General features: G+C 40.8%; 3 non-coding genes across 3 annotated transcripts; 2 read left to right on the forward strand and 1 right to left on the reverse strand.

Moving 5' to 3' along the window:
• Positions 1 to 1,151: 1,151 nt before the first annotated feature.
• On the forward strand, positions 1,152 to 1,267 carry LOC141285699 (U5 spliceosomal RNA). Its single transcript, XR_012338824.1, has one exon. It is a non-coding gene; the product is annotated as a U5 spliceosomal RNA (small nuclear RNA).
• Positions 1,268 to 3,035: 1,768 nt separating this feature from the next.
• On the forward strand, positions 3,036 to 3,151 carry LOC141285742 (U5 spliceosomal RNA). Its single transcript, XR_012338867.1, has one exon. It is a non-coding gene; the product is annotated as a U5 spliceosomal RNA (small nuclear RNA).
• Positions 3,152 to 4,145: 994 nt separating this feature from the next.
• trnas-uga (transfer RNA serine (anticodon UGA)) lies at positions 4,146 to 4,232 on the reverse strand. Its single transcript has one exon. It is a non-coding gene; the product is annotated as a tRNA-Ser (tRNA).
• Positions 4,233 to 17,443: the final 13,211 nt, after the last annotated feature.

Here is a 17,443-nt window from a genome sequence, read left to right on the forward strand (position 1 = left end):
TAATATACCCTATTATATTGTAAATGTTTATAAAGATTGTTGCAGATTTTAAAAATCTTACACAAAAACAATTATTACAAGTTTATTTTTATCTTTCGGTTTGTTTTTTATTTTGTTTATTATATGTAAATCGTTCTTAAAGTGTATCTAGATGAAAAACGATTACAAATTCAGTTTGTGGTATTTGTGGCTGAGGCGGGATTCGAACCTCTAATTGTGTGTAATTTATTCGGCCCGCCTCCCTGGGCCGTCCTTCGTTCCTATTGGCTAGTTAGCGCTCTACAGTTACGTGCGGCTGGCCCTCGCGTGACAGGCGGAGATACTGTCCACTATACTAACGAGGAGCTGTACCCGCTGTTCTCCGCCCCCAGCCGACTTGACTTCACCGACATCAGCATAAGGAGCCACTACTCCATGAAAAAAACAAATCAACCTGCCTTGATCTTATTGAGTCTCCCAATATCTTGAATGCTACACATTACAGGGGGTCCTCATTTGGACCACTTTACTATTATTACTATTTTTTTTTTTTACTTTTCATAATGGGAACATGAACATAAGGATGGGAAATCATGTGGCAGTAACATCGCATTTACGTGGATCATATCGCCCACTGCTAGAATTCTACCACTGAACTACCATGCAAGCACACACACAACTTAATTAAAAGTTCTCTGTTCCTGCATTGGCCGGGAATCGGACCCGGGTCTCCCGCGTGGCAGGCGAGAATTCTACCACTGAACCACCAATGCTCGGCTGGGAGACTTTCGGCCTTCACATTGCCCTGGATTTAGTAATGGTGCGTAACTGTTACACGTCAAATCCAGGTAAAGGGGGGTTGGGTCAATATGCAAAGTTTGGAGCTCCTTCTAGCAAATCAGGCTTGGCCTTCAAGGCTCATTTTAAAGAATCCCACACACATGCAAACACACACCCCTTACTTAAAAGAACTCTGTTCCTGCATTTGCCCGGGAATCAGAGCCAGGCCTCCTGTGTGGCGGGCGAGAATGGATGATGGAAGAGACTTTTTAACTTTTACTCCTCCCATTTGGAGTGAGGGGGAGATGAAAATCTTATCGGCACCCTAGATTACCCTTTGTGAGTATAGTGGTTTACCACAGGGAGCGCACATGCTCAAGCGCATGGGCACACAACTCGAGTTTCTCTTCATAGACGCATAAATCTTTCGCCTTTTACTAAAGATTTCCGTGGAGGGGAACCTTTCCGAGTGACCTGTATTTTTGGGTGCTCTGCTCACAGCAGAGCTGCACTGCAGTTTCAATAGCAGACTAAATCTGACCACACACCAATGTGCATTGGAGCAAAGCGTGCTTTCTCGTGGACCGTGTTTGCAGCCTTTGCGCTTCCTGTGTCGCAACTTCACATTTTTTTTCAGCCAGCATGGAAAGACAGCACTCTCATGACATGATGGGATCCAAACCTTGGGCTTCAGCTACTTTGGCCCTGTCAGTGACTTATGTACTTCCAGCATTCTTTTCTGCTCACAACAGAGCTGTATTGGAGTGTCAAGAGTAAAACTGGCCACCAGCCAATGGGCGGTGGAACGAAGCGCGCCTCACCACGTTCTGTACTTGCGGCCTTTGCGCTTTCTGCGTCGCAGCTCCAGATTTCTTTAGCCCGCATGGAAAGACAGCACTCTCTCGTACATGACGGGATACAAACAAAGATGGCTTCAGCTCCTTTTGCCCTATCAGTGACTTGTGCATTTCAAGCATTCTTTTCAGATGGCTAAAAGCTGGAGTCGGGAACTTGCGTTGGTGGTATAGTGGTGAGCATAGCTGCCTTCCAAGCAGTTGACCTGGGTTCGATTCCCGGCCAACGCATTTGTTTTGGCTCTGGCTGACGTTGAAGCAGAACTCCTCTTTTGGATGAGTCGTTCAGCAGCAGCAAAGAGCTGGGTCTCCCCGTCGGGGAATCGAACCCCGGTCTTCCGCGTGACAGGCGGAGATACTGTCCACTATACTAACGAGGAGCTGTACCCGCTGTGCTTCGCCCCCAGCCGACTTGACTTCACCGACATCAGCATAAGGAGCCACTACTCCATGAAAAAAACGAAAATCAACCTGCCTTGATCTTATTGAGTCTCCCAATATCTTGAATGCTACACATTACAGGGGGTCCTCATTTGGTCCACTTTACTATTATTACTATTTTTTTTACTTTTTATAATGGGAACATGAAAAAAAAAGGATGGGAAATCACGTGGCAGTAACATCGCATTTACGTGGATCATATCGCCCACTGCTAGAATTCTACCACTGAACCACCAATGCTCGGAAAGGAGGGAGAACGTTTGGAATTAACACCGCATTTGCGAGTATATTGCCCACTGCTAAACTTCGTCAACCTATAGATAAAGTGAACAAGTTTTATAGGCATTTGACGAATATAGACGGACTAATGAGTTTCTGAAAAGATTCGGCAGGGAACGGGGGTTAGTCGGTGTGCAAAGGTTGGAGCTCCTTCAAGTAAATCAGGCTTGATTTTAAAGAACCTTACACACATGCAAGCACACACACAACTTAATTAAAAGAACTCTATTCCTGCATTGGCCGGGAATCGGACCCGGGTCTCCCGCGTGGCAGGCGAGAATTCTACCACTGAACCACCAATGCTCGGCTGGGAGAACTTCGGGCTTCACATTGCCCTGGATTTAGTAATGGTGCGTAACTGTTACACGTCAAATCCAGGGAAAGGGGGGTTGGGTCAATACGCAAAGTTTGGAGCTCCTTCTAGCAAATCAGGCTTGGCCTTCAAGGCTCATTTTAAAGAATCCCACACACATGCAAACACACACCCCTTACTTAAAAGAACTCTGTTCCTGCATTTGCCCGGGAATCAGAGCCAGGCCTCCTGTGTGGCAGGCGAGAATGGATGATGGAAGAGACTTTTTAACTTTTACTCCTCCCATTTGGAGTGAGGGGGAGATGAAAATCTTATCGGCACCCTAGATTACCCTTTGTGAGTATAGTGGTTTACCACAGGGAGCGCACATGCTCAAGCGCATGGGCACACAACTCGAGTTTCTCTTCATAGACACATAAATCTTTCGCCTTTTACTAAAGATTTCCGTGGAGTGGAACCTTTCCGAGTGACCTGTATTTTTGGGTGCTCTGCTCACAGCAGAGCTGCACTGCAGTTTCAATAGCAGACTAAATCTGACCACACACCAATGTGCATTGGAGCAAAGCGTGCTTTCTCGTGGGCTGTGTTTGCAGCCTTTGAGCTTCCTTTGTCGCAACTTCACATTTTTTTTCAGCCTGCATGGAAAGACAGCACTCTCATGACATGATGGGATCCAAACCTTGGGCTTCAGCTACTTTGGCCCTGTCAGTGACTCATGTACTTCCAGCATTCTTTTCTGCTCACAACAGAGCTGTATTGGAGTGTCAAGAGTGAATCTGGCCACCAGCCAATGGGCAGTGGAACGAAGCGCGCCACATCACGTCCTGTACTCGCGGCCTTTGCGCTTTCTGCATCGCAACTCCAAATTTCTTTAGCCAGCATGGAAAGACAGCACTCTCTCGTACATGACGGGATCCAAACCTTGGGCTTCAGCTCCTTTGGCCCTGTCAGTGACTCATGCACTTCCAACATTCTTTTCTGGCCACGAAAGCCAGCGTCCACCGCCTGAGTTGGTGGTATAGTATAACTTGCACCGTACCCGGATGAAAAATGGAGGTGGCAGAATGGAACTCGGCATTGTATTCACCCGCACAAAAAGCCTGCCGTGACACGGATTCAATCTGGGGTTGCTGCAGCCACAACGCTGAGTGCCACAGACTATTAGGGCAGAGACAGATAGGCTCCTCCTGGCAAGTTTGGAACAGTGACATTTAAAGAATGGACTCTTTTCACAACAGTTTGCTAACATTTATTCAGCCTGGACAGAGAAGTAAATGGTGCAAGAAGTTCATAATGAGCAGTTTTCTTTTTCACTGTTATATCAGAGCACCTAAAAGCTCTTCCATTGGACTTGGTTCTTTTGAAACACTGTTTGAAAAGAGATGTGGGGAGACCAGTTGTCGTGCAGCAATTGGAGTTAGAGGGGAAAAAATGCAGCTTCCAGGAAAAGCTGAAAAGGCACAGTTGCTGTCGCAAACAGCCAAGACGTCAAAGGGCTTCGTAGTCGGCAGGGTTCGAACCTGCGCGGGTAGACCCCAATGGATTTCAAGTCCATCGCCTTAACCTCTCCTCTCGGCCACGACTACGTCTGAGGGTGGTTTGTATGCTTTTTGGTTGGCTAGATGTGGGCAGCAGAGGACACCAAGGACAGCATGCACTGCACCCGGATGAAAAATGGAGGTGGCAGAAATGACCTCTTCTTTTTTAACTTTTACTCCTCCCATTTAAAGTGAGGGGAAGGGGGGGTTAAAATCACGTTGACAGGTGTCGGCATATGGAGTTATTTATGTGCCAAAATTAAACAAACAAATCCAGTGTTTTGCAAACAAACACAATCTGCTTTGCAAAGAAAAAATCGACTTGCAAACAAACAAAAAGTAATATGCACAAACACAAGTCAATTTGAGAGAAAATGCAGAGGTATAACAAATATATGCATTGTGTGTTGCAAATATACATATTTTTTACGAGGAAAACTTGGCTTTCTCACACGTGTGCAGACAGATTTTCTCACAAATGCGCCCAACGTATTTTCTCACAAATCCAATGGAGCAACTTCCTCTTCCAAAACAGCAGATGGCGCTATCGGTCAATTTACTCTATTCTCCCGAGACCTCAAACAACGTGTTTATATGGTTTACCCTTATGTCCCAGAGAGAAATATGAGCGGGGAACAGGTGAGTTTCTACCTTTAATTAACCCGTTTTGAGGTGTCTATTATATATTCAGACAGCCAGACATATTAACAGTGCACTATCTTTAGGATAGAGCCCTGTAGGGGAATACAGTTATATTAAACCACAGTTGCATTTTAATTAACTATTAAAGGCTGAAAGAACTGCCATCATGTTTGGCGTTTTATATCCATACCGGATGCATGCAACATGATGCATCAAAATCTTTTATAATTAGTGATCATGTCTGCATTTAAATAATCTGTGTCTGCAGTACATTACTACATTGTAGACAGCTGTTGCATCGCGAGGTGTAAGATGCAAGAATCATTGTATTAGACAGCCATGCATGACATTTAGGAGACTTTTTACATGCAGGTTTGTAATAGAATTCTGTCTGTAATTCAGTATGTTTACTGTTGTGTTTATTTAAAGCTTTTTTCCCTTATAACTTCGTACTTGGCTTTAGAAATTAGAGAATCTAAAGACTTAGATTTAAAAAGACTTAAAAAAAATCTAAAGATGTTTTTGCTAAATAAATATTTGTAAATATTTTAAAATGATTAAAAATATTAAAAGCTGAACATGATTTAAATTAATTTACATATGTGGTGTAAATATTTCTTAAAGATGCTAATATGGCTTCTTGTGAACAAAATATAACCTAGTTAAAATTTTCTTACTACATAAATTTTAATTAACTTAATGAGAACATTTCATTTCATTGAAAAGGGCAATGGGGTTATACGTTTTCTGCCAAAAATAGTGACTTTATAGCAATGTCATGGGTGAGTTAAGAAACATTTCTTTCATTTTTTTGTTCTTCATATTAATTTATTGTTGTTTTACATTAATATAACTATAATAGTCAACTGTATGCTGATGTAATGATTAGGCTAGCCCTTTTGGAATTACATTTGGCATTCCAGATATTTTACCTGATTTTAATATCTAGCCTATTAATTTAGATTAACAACTTATCTGTGTTTTTCCATTGATCACATCTCCCAGGTGCTTCGCACAATGATGGAGCGGCTTCAGTTGCGACTTCAGCATATTCTCAGTCGACAGCCTCTGGACTTAGACTACTTACAGTTCATATGCACACAAGAGATGGTGCTGTTTAGTGCATTTTCTGATCAGATTGCTCTTCCTGGATGTATTGTGGATGGTCTCACAGAGCTGTACAGATTAGTAACAGAGGAAAAATCAAATAATGTCACAACAGTGTTCATTCAAGTCACTCATGGAGCAGCTGGACGTCCACGTTTTGATGTGTCGCAAGATTATCTACTGCATCTGCTCCATCAAGGCCTTCCTGTGTCATGCATTGCCAGTCTTCTTGGAGTGTCTAGGCGAACCGTATACAGACGGATGTCAGATTTAAATGTCACTGTTAGAAGTCTATACAGCACTTTATCGGATTCAGAACTTGACAACCTTGTTGCTGAAATAAAAGAAAACATGCCACATGCTGGCTATCGGCTTGTTATGGGAGGTTTGCAAGCCAGAGGACATCGTGTTCAGTGGGAGAGAGTTAGGGCATCAATGCATCGTGTTGACACCATGGGCATCCTTTCCCGTTTGAACAGGCTGGGGTGTGTTGTACGGCGCAAATACTCAGTTCCTGGACCAAAAGCACTTGTCCACATTGATACAAACCACAAACTGATCCGGTGAGTGTGTGTGTGTGTGTGTGTATCTGTCTGTCGGACATAAACTACTCATTATAGTTGATTTTGTTGTCTAAAAGGAAATGCTAAATTCTTCATGAGAGTTGTCAATTGTATATCTAGGTACAATATAGTCATCTTTGGTGCCATTGATGGGTTTTCCCGAAAGGTAATAATATCTTTTAATAATATCTTTTTTAAACATAAGTCAACACAAAGTCAGCTTGACCAAACATTTGTCACTCATTTATATCCCATATATTCCACAGATAATGTACCTAGGTGCAGCAAATAACAATCTGTCATCTACAGCCTTGGCTTTCTTCCAGCAGTCCATTGAAGAATATGGATTTCCATTGAGGTTCTTTAAAAAAATAACTAAAACAAATATTTACTCACATTATTCCCAACCTGTATGACCTGATATCTTCAGCAAAACCTAATGATAAATGTTTTTGTAACATATATTACTATATTTATTCTGCATGCATTTAGAGTAAGAGGTGATCATGGCGTAGAGAATGTCGGCATAGCACGCCTCATGTTCACTGTACGTGGCACAGGAAGGGCCAGCTTTATTGCTGGAAAGAGTGTGCATAACCAAAGGCAAGTTATTTTTTCTCAAGTCAGTTGCTGTGGTTTCCCTCATTTTTTGTTGCTTGTGGTTGTTTGTAGAACAAATGTAACACAGGTTTCTTAAAATTTATTCACACATTGTTAAAATTACATAATACTTATTGTAGAAAACATAATACTTATGAGACTAGTAATGAGAAATATTGTAGTACTTTTTGACTAATTTATAAATCACCTTTTTTTAAATAACAATCTACAAAACCTGTTTTGGTAACTATTGTTTGCCTTTTTTTTTTTTTTTTTTTTTAGATAAAACAAAAATTATGCATCATGATTCTTTTTTGCAAACATTATTTAAAAAAGGCTATTATTTGATATCACTCTTTTTTTCCCCAGGATTGAGAGGCTCTGGCGAGATGTGTGGTGTGCTGTAACTTCTGTATACTACAGTGTGCTGCACTCACTGGAAGATGATGGGTTCCTTGACCTATCTAGCAACATACATCTGTTTAGTTGCCATTATGTGTTCCTGCCCAGACTACAAGCTAGCCTGGACACATTTCATGATGGTTGGGACAACCACCCAATTAGAACTGAGGGGAACATGACACCCAATCAGCTATGGGAGATGGGAAACATTCGGCGTACAGTGACAGAGCCAGACCTTGAAAATTCTGAGGTAATAAAATCTCAATGTTAATATTTATAAATACATATTTTAAGATAAAGGTAAAAAGAATTGTAACCATTCTTCTGTTGTAAAAAGACATTTTAGTTTGCTTACCAGTCAATGTTAAACAATTCAGTCAGTTAAGCAACATCACATAAATTATTATAAGGAAAACCTATGGTTTTATCCATAAAGGAATTTAATTTTTTTTTTTTTAAAGTAAAATAATGATTGATACAATTAATATCTTTCTGATTTAGGAGCTGTACCTTCAACAGCTTGACTGGGAAGATTGTGGCCTGCCTTGTGACCCCCAACATGGAGTGGTTGTTCCTACAGCTGATAGCCTATTGAGCCCAGAAGAACTAGCAGGACTTCAAGCAGCCATTAATCCCATGGGACCCTCAACGTCATATGGCACCGATATCTATCTAGCAACAATTCACTACATACAGCACGTACTGGGTAAACAGTGAAGAACACTTTTATTTTTTTCCCTCCAGCGTATTTTGTACATTTTTAACAATGTGTTTTTTTTAGGGGTGGGCATAGATTAATTTTTTTAATCTAGATTAATCTAGATTAAATTTTGGAATTAATCTAGATTAATCTAGATTAAAATGGCTAATTTGAATTCTGCTGAAGGCATTCAGAATATGTGTGCTACCCAAATAATGACTTAAAGTCTTTGAGAATGGATCATAAAGCTCATGAAGCTGTTCTATGATAATTTGTTGATGAAAATAAATTATGTTCAATTAGATGTACTTGTGTTTACTAACTAACTAACAATGAAATTATTTTTTCTACCTATTAGATTGTGTTTTTTTTTAACGTCAACACCTACCCAGCCCATTACATGTTACACCGTACTTTTATTTTGACAGGTTGCCGAGAAGTTTCTGTGTCATACAGTATGATATGATGCTAGTTTTCTCAAATGAAACGGTATAAGTGACACTCACAGCAGTTTGGGAGATTGAGTTTATCTGTTCATGTGAGATGCAAATGCCAAAAATTACCGGGAGCGTCACGTGGGTTTCAGTATGCGTGTAGTAAAAGCGCGTCTCCGCAATGCATACATACAGCTAGGCAAACGGAACATATCGGATTCATATTAAAACGGTCTTTTTGCATTTCAGTTTTCACATACACTAGTCCATATCGCGATTTGAATTAAGTGACTGACCAACATTTGATTTATGAATCCAAAAAACGACGAATTTACGTGGCATTTCGCTATAGTAGATTCGGTTTTTATGAATGGAGGATGACGCGATCCCGTCTGTGTTTTGGCGGAGGAGACTTAAACGCGCGAACATATTCTACTACTACAGTCTTCGGTATACATCCGTGTTAAACTATCAAGGTGAAAGTCATCATAGCTTGCGCAGTTTAGACCCAGCTCCCAACCCAAATTTGAGAATAGATTAACGGCGATATTTTTTTTATCGCGCGATAAGAGTTTCACGTTAACGCAGCACGTTAACGCCGATAACGGCCCACCACTAGTTTTTTTTATTATTATTATTATGTAAACCAATGCAAATGGAAGAAGAGTCAGTGACCAAATATGTGAAAACAGGAAACAAAAACTGAAATTACATGAACACATCATCCAGCACATAGTGGCCAACCAGTGAAGAACAATTAGATTTTTCTTTTTAATCTCTTGTACTTTTAAATAAATCAAGGGAAACAAAAATAAGTTGTGACTGCATACAGTATGCCAAAATAAAAAACAAAAACTGAAAATACATGCAGTCATACAGTACATACTGGCCAATCACTAGAGAACAATTTATGTTTTGTGTTTTTTTTTTTTTTATTCTTTGTAACCGCTTGTACTTATTGCAAATAAAAAAAAATAAAAAAAAAGAGTCTCTCAGTGAATTTGGTCTGGATAGATTTAATAGATAATTTGATACTACTAAGTGTAGTTACACCAGCCCAAATCCTGTATCCACTGTACTGAGACAGGCTAGTAGTTCTTTCTTGAATGCTGGGAAATCGCGATATCGGGATGGAAGCCGTAGGGTCTCAAAGCATGTAGATGCCTTAGGTAGGTTACAATGTGTAACCTCCACTTTGATGGAAGCAGTAGGAACTTCCCAACCCACCCAGAACTTAATAAGGGCTTTCAGATCAGGGCTGGAGGCTGTGAGAACAGATACAAAGCAAAATGTGTTTATTTTTTTTCTCTCAGTCTCTTTTTCTTTCCCTCTCAGACTATATATATATATATATATATATATATATATATATATATTTCTGTGTGTGTTTTCATGTCTATTTGTTAATGATAGCCCTGTACAGTAAAATGTTACATCTAGACATTTGGGGTAAGATGGACCACCAGAATTGGCACAGAAGGACCCAAGTGGCATGTTAGTAGTGTTATTAACTTAATATTTATTATAATTCATGATTATTTATTTAGTTCATGAATTAGGCCAACTGAGTAAAATCACTCACTTTGCATTTATAGAGTTAAGATAATGACTTATCTTCAGATAAGATATGGGCAATTAAATGAATGTAAATTTACATATGTTTGTATATGAAATACACTAAATTTAACTTTCAGATGAATCTCTATTACTGTAATCTCTGGTCTGCCTGTCATTGGTTATTCATATAAATTGTCAAAATATGGTTAGAATAGTTGATACTTTACATTAATGACACTTCACTATCTCTATCTATCTATCTATCTATCTATCTATCTATCTATCTATCTATATATATATATATATATATATATATATATATATATATATATATATATATATATAATGTTAATAAGAATATCAAGTCATTTATACATTCTGTACTTTACCTCAGTGGGCCATCTTACCCCTCTTTAAGTATGTGTACATTTTGTGCTATAACAACTAAATTAGTACATTTTCCAAAAATAACAAATTGGTTGATGCATCATCATCCTTAATAAACTTCTCAATATGTAAAAATTTAAATGCATATTATTCTTAGGAGGCATCTTCCTCCATCTTACTCTATATACACTCTAAATTGACTGAATTGAAAGTAATCCTGTACCACTTTCGATGAATTGACGAAGGTAACCAGCAACCCGACTCTTATCTTCCAAGGAGCATTCATCATCGTCCTCGTCATTGTTTTCCACCATGGAAGGCCAGATGATGCAGTTTAGGACAAACTACAGATAAAAATGACAAAAACAACATTTGAGAATTGTGTCAAGTATAATCAAACATGCATATCAAGAATCACATAAGAGAAGCAAGCCAGCTGCAGTTTAATTTAGGAACTTATCCCATGAAAGGAATAAAATAATTGTAATATGTTCCTTGAGGTTTGTTTATATTGTTTTTTTTGCACAAAACAAACACACACATTTATATACATATACAAACCACTAGCATGTCAAAAGATGAGGGCAAATTTGATTTCTAATGTCTGTAAAATAAAGTACGACACCGACAGTGTTTCAATTGAACAAGAGCTTCTTTACTTCTAGATGTGCTGCGTTCAATATGCGTGAGGAGGAGGAGCCTCACCGAACATACTGAGTCTGAAGTGTTTCTTAAAGACACACTGACAAGATGACAATACATTACATCTCCCCTCCTCAGCAGAAAACATTCAAACTCAAACAATAACCGTATATATATACACATCTATACAGCTAATATGAATGTTAAACACCTGGTTGCTATTTTTTCTAACTCTTTTTTTTTTTTTTTTTATAACTGCAGATAACGAGTGAACATTCAAGCAAAACACTAACTAGTAATTGGCACGCATTCTTTGTAAAATTTTGCCAATGATACACGATACAATAACAACAAACTGTTTAATGTGTCATTAAACCTATCTAGGAAGGAGAGGTTGCTAGCACGTCACTTCCACAAGGTGTCTTTACCACACCTTTCCCTGACTATAAGCAGAGCCTGTTTGGAGGCTTTACCACTCTTCCCCTCCTAGTGACATACTGTCCAGCTGGCAGTGTTTTCTTGCCGGATAAAGTCTCTTTAGGCGGTGATCGGGGCAAACTAGAGCGAACTACAGATTCGTGTTCTTCATCACCCGATGTCTCTGACATTTCCGACCAATGTTTATTGTCAGGCCTGTGACGGGCCTCATTTGCTTTCACTGTGCTTTTGCGAAGATGCTGAATGTTGCGACGGTACTCCTTACATCCAGAGCTTACCACATAAGATCTTGGAGCACAATGCTGTCTCACTACGACACCAGGAGACCACTTAAGATTTCCAGGATATGGCTGCATCCTTACTTCATCTCCAGGATTCAGAGCAACCCGAGGACCACTTGCCCTCTTGCGGTCGTAGTAGAACTTTTGGATGCTTTTACTTTCATCCAGTCGTAGTTTTACCTTGAAAGGGTCATAGGCACTTGGTGTGAGCAACTGCCGAGCCGCAGGTAGGTTGTTACGGGGCCGTCTGCCCATTAGCAGTTGTGCTGGTGACAGGCCTACTGACTCTAATGGCGTTGTCCTGTAGTCGAGTAGAGCAAGATGCTTATCGGATGCCTTGCGCCAGAGTCTCTTAATGGTCTGTACTGCTCGTTCCGCTTCGCCGTTAGAGTGTGGCGTGTGAGGTGATGACGTTTTGTGTATGACTCCATAGCTTTGGCAGAAGTCCTTGAATTCCTCAGCGGAATACTGTGGACCATTGTCCGTTCGTAGAGTGGCAGGGATTCCATGTCTGCTGAATTGAGCCTTGAGAGCTTCCACAACAGCACTGCAATATAGACCTTTCAACTTGTCTACTTCAATGAATTTTGAATAGTAATCTACCAAAAGAACATAATGATTACCTTCAAATTCAAACAGATCTGAAGCTACCTCTTCGAATGGCAGTTCAGGAGTTTCTGTCGGCTTGAGCGGTTCTCTGGGCAGCCTATTCTGGAAATCAGCGCACCTGCTGCAGTTCTTTATCATTTCCTCTATTTCGGCACTCATACCTGGCCAGTATAGTACCTCACGAGCTCTCTGCTTGCTTTTCACTATTCCCAAGTGAGACTGGTGTACAACTTTCAGCATATGATCTTGCATGGAAGGAGGTACTACTATACGGAGACCTTTATAGATCACACCATCTGTTATAGCGAGCTGACTTCGAGAGTCCCAATATGGTTGGACTGCTGTGGGTGCCTCGCGTCTGTGATTTGGCCACCCTTGCTGTATCATTTGTTGGAGGGCGCTGAGCTCATTTTTCGATCGCTCTTTGAGCTCTGAGTACTTCTGTTCAGTAACTGAGACGAAACTGAGCATAGAGATACACTCCAAGCCTTCGATTTCCGACTTTTTCTCAGGCAATTGTGCTCTAGACAAAGTGTCCGGCAGCTCCATGTCTTTCCCTTGCCTGTATTTTACTGTCAGGTCATACCACTGGAGCCGCAGACGCATTCTTTGTAAGCGCATGGGGGTAGACAGAAGTGGCTTCTTAAAAATTTCTTCCAGAGGTTTGTGGTCATTGAACACTGTGACATGGTTTCCAAAGATAAAATTGTGAAACTTTGTACAGGCGTGAACTATTGAGAGCATCTCTTTCTCAATTTGCGCGTAGCGCGTTTCGGTATCTGTTAGTGATCGAGACGAGAAGGCAACTGGATGATCATCCTGCAACAGGACAGCACCCAAGCCGTTGCTGCTGGCATCACTGAAAATTTCGACAGGCTTAGACGGATCAAAGAATTTCAGCACTGGAGACTGTGTGCATAAGTCTTTTAATTTGTCAAATGCTTGTTGCTGTGCCGGCTGCCACGCAAACTCAACATCAGTCTTTAGAAGCTGACGCAGTGGTGCATCCACCTCACTAAGATTTGGCAAGAACTTCGACAAGTAGGTGACAAAACCTAAGAAGCGACGTACACCATCTTTGTTCGTTGGCGCTGGCATGGACTTAACAGCTTCGATTTTTGCTGGGTCTGCCCTTAGGCCTTCAGCTGTTATTAGGTGTCCTACGTAAGGCACAGACGATTGTTTGATGTGGCATTTATCAAAGTTGAGGCTCAGATTGTAGCTTGTGGCTCTCTGAATTACTTTATGGAGGATCGCATCATGCTCCTTTTCTGTGGGAGCTGCTATCAGGATGTCGTCCATAATGCTTATCGCACCACTGATCCCCTCGAGCATTTCATCCATTATTCGTTGGAAAATCTCTGGCGAGCATTTCAAGCCAAAAGGAAGCCTCAGCCATCTAAACCTTCCTATGGGTGTGTTGAAGGTTGTCAACAAAGACGACGCTTCATCCAGTTCTATTTGTAGGAACCCAGATTTCGCATCCAGGACTGAGAAAACTTTGGCCCCCGGGATTGCAGAGACTACTTCTTCGATGGTGCGCATCGGGTAGTGTTCACGCTTTATGGCCTTGTTTAAATCACTCGGATCGATGCAAATCCTTATCTTGCCATTTCGAACAGCTGTTACCATCGAGCTCACCCACTCAGTCGGTTGGTCGACTTTGGTGATGTATCCATTTTTGACCATCTCTTGTAATTTCTCTATTATTTTCTTTTTAAGTGCTGCTGGTTGCCGTCGGACTGGATGAACTACACCTTTTGCATTTGGGTCAATTTTGATCGTGTACTTGCCCGGCAAAGTTCCCGTAGTATGCGCCAACTCTGGATAATCATCTAGTCCTGCTGGCACGTTCTGCATTTTAAATGCATCACTAGTGCAGCTTTCTTTGCTTTTGAGATTTATTGGCTGCAATGCATCCAGCCGAATGACCAGGCCTAGTGCTTCAGCCGTTTCGCCACTCAGCACATTTTCTTGTGATATATCCACAATCTCAAACTCTGCTTTTACAGTAGTACTCTTGTGTTTAATTTTTAGATCAACTGCTGCTACTGGTTTTAGCTTGTGATTGGAGTAAGACTGCAGCACTCTATTTGAACGTTTAAGCTCACCGGTGTGGACAAGTGCCTGATAATTACTCAGAGTCAATGTATTACACTTTGCACCGGTATCAATTCTGAATGGCACTTTCTGTGACAGGATCTCAATGTCTGCTGTCCATTTGTCACTACTCACATCATTTGTCTGTGTCAAATTGATGTTGAGAATTTCCTCATCTCTTGTTTCTGATTCCTCCTCAACACATATTGTGCTGACGGATCTTTTGCGACACACTGCCACCCAGTGGTTTGGTTTGTGACAGTAAGAACAGACAGAGCCTTTTGCTGGGCACTTTCCTTGGTTCCATTTATGCTGTGGATCTTTACCGCAGCTTGTGCACTTTTTGGGTCGGCTTACGTACTTTTCTTTCTGAACATATTTTGTTTGATTCCTCAGATAGGCTTTTTTGTTAGCCGTTTGATACTTTGTGTTTACGTGCACTGCTCGCACTTGAGACTCTTCTTCCCTAACGATTTGAATCTGCTTCTGTGAAAGTTCAAATTGCTGAGCGATTTCAAGCGCTTTTGGTAGCGACAAATCTTCACCCTTGTCTAGTAGTCTTTCTTGAACGCGCTTCTCTCTGACTCCAGCGATTATTGCATCGATCAACATATCATCTGGATCTGCATACTCGCAATCCATTAGTATAAGTCTCAAGTCCTTTACAAAGTTATCAAAACTCTCAGCACTCCCTTGCTTTCTTTGCTTAAAACGGTGTCTGGCTATCCTCTTATTCTTTCTCGGCCGTATGTAGGTGGCGAATTTGTCCAGAACTTTAAACGGATCATTTTTCTCACCTTCCGTCCAGCTAAACGTCTTGTAAATTTCCCGACCTTGTTCGCCGATCCACGTACCCAGCCAGCCTGCGCGCTGTTTCGCGGATAGTTCCGATAGCGGGCCTTCGAAGACAAACGTTACGTGGCTCCGAAACCTCTCGAACTCTTGATATAAATCTGGAGCGTCCCAGTCGATTCTTGGGTGATCGAACTGTGAGGTTGCCATTCCGTCTAATCCATGCGTATCAAACTTCTGACACCATGTAAAATAAAGTACGACACCGACAGTGTTTCAATTGAACAAGAGCTTCTTTACTTCTAGATGTGCTGCGTTCAATATGCGTGAGGAGGAGGAGCCTCACCGAACATACTGAGTCTGAAGTGTTTCTTAAAGACACACTGACAAGATGACAATACATTACAATGTCATGGCCCCTTTAAATTAAGATTTCAACCACTTTGAGATAATTAACGAAATGATGTACCTCTGAGGTCAACACATCATTTTTCTCACGTGGAAAAATGAGTGGAACCACATCTGGACGCTGACAAATTAGTGGCCACAGCATGGTCTCCTTCAGTCCTTTTCGTAGTTGCTTGATTTGCCTCATAGTTCGTCCGATTACCTAGGAAACATAAAAATAAACAAAAAACATTATAGAACAGGTTAAGACAACTCAAAATTGTTCAGGTTTGTTCAAATGCATATTACCGCATGATGTAGAAGCCTCTCATAGAGCCATCGTCGATTAGCACTGTTCATAGGAGGAAGGTCCCATGAAAAGCACAAATCATTAATGCTCTCCTTCTCTTCAGGTGTTAGTTCAGAGTCCCCTTCAAGCTTAAAATCAGATGTGGTTTAATAAAAGTGACTGAAATAAGCCAGTGTTTTCAGTTATTTACATCTGCTGCATGAATCAACAAATATCACACAACAAATATCCAAAGGCAGAATACATACCAGCATAATTTTCTGACGCAAATCAAAATCTGGACAGTCTGAAATATGTACAACAGCAGTTTCAGCACTGCCACCTGAAATTACATGGACAACAGCGGGGCTGAGTCCGGACAATGGTGGTCCTCCATGAAGAAAGCAGTGGCCAATCATTTTACCAGCCATCAAAAAAAGGTCACTATCCACCAGATAGGCAGATGAAGATGGTACAAGGTGTTCTGGCTCTCCATCAAAAATCCTTGTAATGTTGGCATTTCCTGAAAAACAAGCAAAAAAGACACTTTGTGGTCACACACCGAAGGAGATTAAGTTTAGACATGGCTGACACAAAAATTGATGAAGTAGTGGCATACCAAAATTAAGGTGAAAACCACATTTCAGTTTCTGTGTAATCATTGAAAATAAGAAACGGTTAACACCCTCTCCAACAGCAGGGTCCCCTAGGAAATACAAATAGTATAAATAATATTGTTCTTGATTACTTCAGATAATATACATTAAAAAGTTAAGGAAGTAACCTTCAAGCCTGGTTTTCAGAGGACATGCCCATTTCACATTACATGCTTTGTAAAAAGCGATGAGAGTTGCTTCTTGGTCTGAGATACTGCTTGTAAGGTCCATATGCAAGTACAGTGGTTTTTCAGATGCATGAACTTGGAGTACAGACTTCCTGAACAATTCAGCTGCCTTTATGGGGCCTGGCACAATTTTCCAATCTACAAAAGAAAGAATAGCAGTCTTAATGAGGGAAAGGTTGTCATGAAATCAGACTATTGGCACTGGATACTTTACAACATGACATTCTTTAAGAAAGTTTGCTTGTTTTAGTCTCTGTTTGAAATTGTACTTGAATATCATTAAAAACATCTTATTTAATATGCTACAAACCCTTTGTTTCATCAGTAAAATCAGACAGTGATGCTGAAGTTGTTGGCAGATTTTGGTAGTTAGTGGTCTGGGAAGCTATGCCTGATGGACCAGCTTCGTCTGCAGTGTCAACATCCACTGTCTCAATGTCTGACAAATCCCATTCAGGACACTGGCTGAAAAGCAAAATGAAAAG

Source organism: Garra rufa, chromosome 14 (genome assembly GCF_049309525.1).
Source record: "Garra rufa chromosome 14, GarRuf1.0, whole genome shotgun sequence".
In the NCBI taxonomy this organism is placed as follows: domain Eukaryota; kingdom Metazoa; phylum Chordata; class Actinopteri; order Cypriniformes; family Cyprinidae; genus Garra; species Garra rufa.